The sequence below is a fragment of the Peromyscus californicus genome, unplaced genomic scaffold, assembly GCF_007827085.1.
Source record: "Peromyscus californicus insignis strain IS unplaced genomic scaffold, ASM782708v3 Scaffold_9__1_contigs__length_137607984, whole genome shotgun sequence".
In the NCBI taxonomy this organism is placed as follows: domain Eukaryota; kingdom Metazoa; phylum Chordata; class Mammalia; order Rodentia; family Cricetidae; genus Peromyscus; species Peromyscus californicus.
The window spans coordinates 76,378,010-76,383,859 of record NW_026294617.1 but is presented as its reverse complement, the minus strand read 5'-3'; positions in this window follow the sequence as shown (position 1 = coordinate 76,383,859).

Below are 5,850 nucleotides of genomic sequence, written 5' to 3'. Positions count from 1 at the left end.
CTGTTTCTTTTTTTCTTTTTCTTTTTTGTTTTGTTTTGTTTTGTTTTTGTTTTTGTTTTTCGAGACAGGGTTTCCCTGTGTAGCTTTGTGCCTTTTCCTGGAACTCCCTTTGTAGACCAGGCTGGCCTCAAACTCACAAAGATCCACCTGCCTCTGCCTCCCGAGTGCTGGGATTAAAGGCATGCGCCCTGTTTCTTAATCAGATGGTGGGATGCTCCAGTGACTCAACTGTTTCCCCTTGGTGTGAGTCCTCAGTACACACTTCATCGAAATATGAACCTCAGAAAGTTCGATATGAGCTTTAATTAAAGAGATGCAATCTGAGGAAAAAGAAGTATGAAATCTAAGAAAATGTATTTGATGGTGACCCCAGGCCCCTGGCCCCATTGCTCCATCCCTGATCCAGATTTACAGTCTAATAGAGAGAAAAATGTGACAGTTGTAGGGGCTCTAGACAGAAAGGTGCACAGTGTCCTGAGAAGGTCAGGTGCTAAGTGAAGCAGTATTCCTGCTGGATGAGGGAAGTACATACCGTCAGCTTTAGCAATGAATAATGGCAGTTAGAAGACAGGCCCCAGGCCCCACTCAATACACTATGGAAAGCAGTAAGTATTTAACTTCAGCTTCCTGGAAAGCATCCTGGGGCAGATGGATGAGAAAAGATGAGGGGACACCCAAAGATTCTAGCAGCAAAGAACAGGCCTTATGCATGTGATTGTAACAAAATGGAGGCCTGATGCATGTGACTGCAGTAAAGTGGATGCCTGATGCATGTGACTGAAGCAAAGTGGAGGCCTGATGCATGTGAGTGCAGCAAATGGAATTCAGGTCTAGTGAGGCAAGCTTGGGAAGAGACACCAGGGAGGATTAAGTGTCCTTACTGCAAACTCATGTGCGCATTTGCCCCAGATACAATCTGATGTCACACAGTGCCCTCTGCTGGTATGTTTTAAAAATCGTCTTGACAGGGCCTAGAATCACCTGGGAAGGCAGTCTTTACAAGGAATTATGTAGACTAGGTTGGCTGCTTGCATGGCTGTTCTTAATCAACGTGAGAAGGTGTGAGAGTGAAGAAAACTAAGGGGACCAGAAGCAGCAAGCAGGCAGCATGGATGCATTTGCACCTTTCTGCTCTTGAATGTGTATGTGAAGTGACCAGTCTCTTAAGTCCCTGCCTTGACTTCCCCGGAATGACAGACCCTAACCTGTGATAGTACACCAAACTCTTTCCCCCTTATTCAGCTTCCGGCCAGGGAATTTGTCACAGCGACAGAAGTGAAGCCAGAATCCAAGCATTCAGTCCCTTCTGCTGGAACTCCAAACCCTGCATGCTTTCTCTTCTCTCTGGCAGCCTAGCTTTGCTGCAGTTATCAGCATCCCTTGCCTCCTCCCCCATTCAGGTCTTACTGCCTGGATAGTCATCCATTACACCCTTCTCTGATCCCTCTATCACTCAATTTGATGGTTCATCAATTTCTGAAACTTGAAGCTTCTTCCACACACCATGCTTTTCCACATGGCCATGCAGGAAACAGTATTCCTTCTGTTTAGAAGGTGCCCAGCTGGCCTGAGTTAACTCACCCACTAGCTAGAAATTCTCTTTTCACTGCCTGTCTCCTGCATATCTAATTACATTGCCCTTATTAATTCATGTATTCTCCCTGCTTCTCTGAATAGCCACACTCTGAGAGTAAACTCATTCTATACAAGGGGTGTGTGTGTGTGTGTGTGTGTGTCCCCTAAATCATGTGTGCCACCAATGCTTGGCACAAAAGGGCCCAGAGGAAGGAAAAGAAAGGAGGAGAGGGAAGAGGGGAGGGTGGGAAGGAAAGGAAGGGTGGGAAGTGGTGAGGGGAAAGAAAGGAAGGACTAGAAGTGGAGGGAGGGGAGGGAGCGGAAGGGAAGGGTGGGGAGGAGGGAGAACAGATGCAGAAATCGGTCAAGACAGTGAGATAGAGCAAAAGCAGCTGAAGGAAATGGAAGACAGCTGAAAGGACAGGGAGGGAGCAGAATGTTTTCAACGACAAAGGAGAATGTGACCTCCACCAAAGTGACCTCAGCGTTTCAGTGAACCTCACCAAGTCATCCTTTTGGGAACTGGGATGCACAGGAGGAAGATCATTGACATTAGCTGTAAGGGAGTGAGGGCCAGGATACTGGGAGAGGAGAGGAGGGGCGGGGAGGCAGAGGGGGAGGAGAATGTAGACAGACCTGAAAAGAAATTAGAGAAGGCTTCCATGAAGGCAAACACCAGCTACAAAGGTTGTAACAAGGTGGAATTCCAACAACGTCCTAAAATAATGTCTATGGCATTGCTATACTATTAAAAAGGTGGAGGGGGAGTCTGACTTCAAAAGTTGACAAATCTTAAAACCTCTTCAACTCATGGACACCTCCGGGGAAGTAGGAGTCAGTCCCTCTGGAGGGAAATACTTTACACAACATTGACATCGGGAGGAAGTTGCCCTCCACCCCCAGCAAGTCAGGGTCTCTCACTATAGCCCTGGCTGTCCTGGAATTCACTTTGTAGACCAAGCTGGCCTCGAACTCACAGAGATCTGCTGGCCTTTGCCTCTGGAGTGCTGGCATTAAAGGTGTGTGCCACCATGCCTGGAAGTTCTCTCCCTTTTTGGCAGCCACAATCTCACATAAAGGTAATGAGCCTGGGATAGGGACCGTCTTCTGAGGCCTGAAGAGTAGAGGAAAGGGGAGGTGATTGCAAAGAGAATGCCTACTGTCCCCAAAGGCAGGGGACCCTGGGTTGCTGTGGACTCAGTCAAGAACCAGCTCTGCAGCCTTAAAGCTTCCTGTCAGTGACAAGTTTAGTGGCCCCTCAGCTGTCCATAAAAGGATCTGCACCAGCGAACCCAGTCCCGCCAGCATGGTTGCTGGGGCCTCCAGGAGCCTGAGGGGGTCTAGTCTGTTGGCATCCTGGCATGGACACTGGCCATGAATGCAGAAGAATACTTGAGGGCCTCTAAAGCACTTGCTTTTGTATTTGCTGGGGTATGGAAGTCATTGTGGAGCGCAGGATTGGTGTGCAGGGCCCTATGCTTGGCTTAAGGGTCTATACGGGGTCCCAGACATAACTTTACATTTAGTGGCCAAAATGTGCCACCAATGCTGACTGTGATCATCTTTCTTCCAGCCTGACACAATGGGCTCTTTCAGGCTTTTGAGGTGAAGGAACAGACTTAAGCCTGCTCAGATGTAGTGGTTTAAATGAAAATGGCCCCCATAAGCTCACAGGGAGCAGCACTATTAGGAGGTGTGGACTTGTTGGAGGAAGTATGTCACTGGGAGTGGGCTTTGAGGTTTCAAATGCTCAAGGCCCAGTGTCTCTTTCTTCTTGCTGCCTGCTGGTCCAGATGTAGAACTCTCAGCTACATCTCCAGCACCATGTCTGACTGCATGCCACCATGCTTCCCACCATGATGATAATGAACTACACCTCTGAACTGTAAGCCAGCCCCAATTAAATGGTTTCCTTTATAAGAGTTGCTGTGGTCATGGTGTCTCTTCACAGCAATAAAACCCTAACTAAGACACCAAGCCATCCGCAGCAGAGTTGGGCTGAACCCCAATTTCTCTACTCATCTGAAAATAAAGAAAAGGCTAGCATGGCTGCAGATGAAAAGGGAGAGTATAGACCAGTGAGCACAGGGCTAGGAACACACGCATTTGGGGGATGGAACGCAGTCAGAAGCTGGGGGATTGCGTCACACTATCTGCCTTTTACCAACATTGGAACATGCTCCAGACACACCATACCTCCACCGGGGCTGCCTGACACATCCCATTTCTCTATCCACCTGTCCCTACGTCATTCTGCTTTGACTCCCCTTCCCCCAGCAGTCGCCAGGGTCCAAGGAGGGATGACGCGTCTCTCTCTGCCAGGCACCTGTCACAAGACAGTGTGATTACTCTAACTTGTCTATCAACTTCCTAGTCTGAGGATTCTGGGGAGCCACCACAGGAACCCCGCACTGACAACCCGTGCTCAGCTATTTCTCAAACCTATCCCAGAATAAGATTGGAGGGAAGGAAGGAGACCTGAGGGACAGGATGAACAGGATGTTGGGAAATGGTTCAGAGGCTGTCTGGCGTGACACTCCACAATGGACTCTGACCCCACCTAGAATGCTACTTTGCCAGCCCTCAGCTAAGAAGAGAGTAGGTGAGGCCTTGTTTCCTGGGGGCCTCGAAGGCACTAGGCGACTAAAAAGATGGTTTACATGTTCTGCCTCCTCCAAAATAGTGAAGCTCGGTTTTCTCTTAAGTCCTGAATCTTTAAGTTGGAGTGTTGCATGAAAGCAAAGTGGCATGAGAATACAGTTTCCCACTTCTCCACCCCATTGGCATTCGCACCTATTAGTAAAGGGCCATCATACTCCTCCAAGGACTGTGAAGGGCCTGGGGCAAAGGGGAGCTCAGGAAAGCCAGTCCATGGTCTGATACGCAGACTCCTAAATGGTGGCACTGACTGCTCACGTCAGCAGGTCATGAGCTCTGGTCTTTCCTGGGTGAGACTGAAGCCCTCTGACAGTCACTAGACTGTCACAGAGGGCATAGCCAATAATGGTGGTATCTGCCTATCAAACAGGCTCGTAGAAAGGCCAGAGTCTTGCTTGAGACACCTGCTAGTTGATGGTGAAAATCTACCCTGCTCACCTCAATTAGCTGATATCCAGATTTAGATAATGAAGTTACAAAAACCTCTCCAAGTTTAGTTAAAGCATGTCTAGCCTCAATTCATCAAACTTGAGAATTCCAAGGTGTGCAAAGTAATTCTGCACCATGCAGAGGTTGCCCCATCAACATCTGGGCAACTCGATACCGATCCCAGGAAACAACGATTTCCTGATGTTGTTTGTTTTGCAGTCTTCCAATTGTTATTTGAAGCCTAAAATTCATGATACTCCATTACCATTCTCCTGAGTGATAGGATCACAAGTTTATGGCACCATACCTCGCTGGCCCTGCTGCCCTCCATTAAGAGAGGCTTACCTGTGGGTTGGGCATTAGTTCAGTTGGAACAGTACTTGTTTAGCCTAGATGAAACCCTGGGTTCAATCACTAGCAGTGCATAAAATCAGATGTGATAGTATACAGCTGTCATCCCAGCACTTGGGAGCTAGAGGCCGGAAGAATCAGAAGTGCAAGGTCATCCTTTACTACTCACCCATGCCAAAATCTGGGTTTGATTTCCTTTTCCTGAGATGCTTGTGGACCAGTAGCTGCTCTGGTTAATGCTTCAAGCCAAGTCAGGCTTGGTGAGAAACCTAGCTCTCTTTGCCTTCCCATGGCCCTGTGGAGTAGGGAAAGGACTCTGGATCGTCTAAACAAGGAGGTCACTGTGAAACGCTGAAAGATAAGGTGATATATTCTCATAATTCTTCTTTTTCTGCTTTCCAGGTATCTTCCTTAGGAGCTGCTAAGTCAGTGTTTTCAGGTGGCTAGGCCCAGACGAGCTAAGGCAATGATTCTCAACTTTCCTAACGCTGCAACCCTTCAATGCAGTTCTTTATGCTGTGGTGACCCCCAACCAGAAAATTATTTTCATCACTACTTTGTAACTGTAATTTTGCTGCTGTCAGGAATCACAAATATCTGTGTTTTCCGATGTTTTTAGGTGACCCTGCGAAAGGTTGTTCAACCCCCAAGGGTTTCATGACCCACTGATTGAGAACCACTGAGCTAAGCCATTTTTAGCAAAAGTTCAGTCTAGCTGGTGAGGTCCCTTGGGTATTATCAATAATCATTCATTTGAAGAGAATCAAAGCAAGAGAAATTCTGTTATGAGATTCAGGAATACATATTATTGTCTCTTCCCATCTCAATAACTAATTT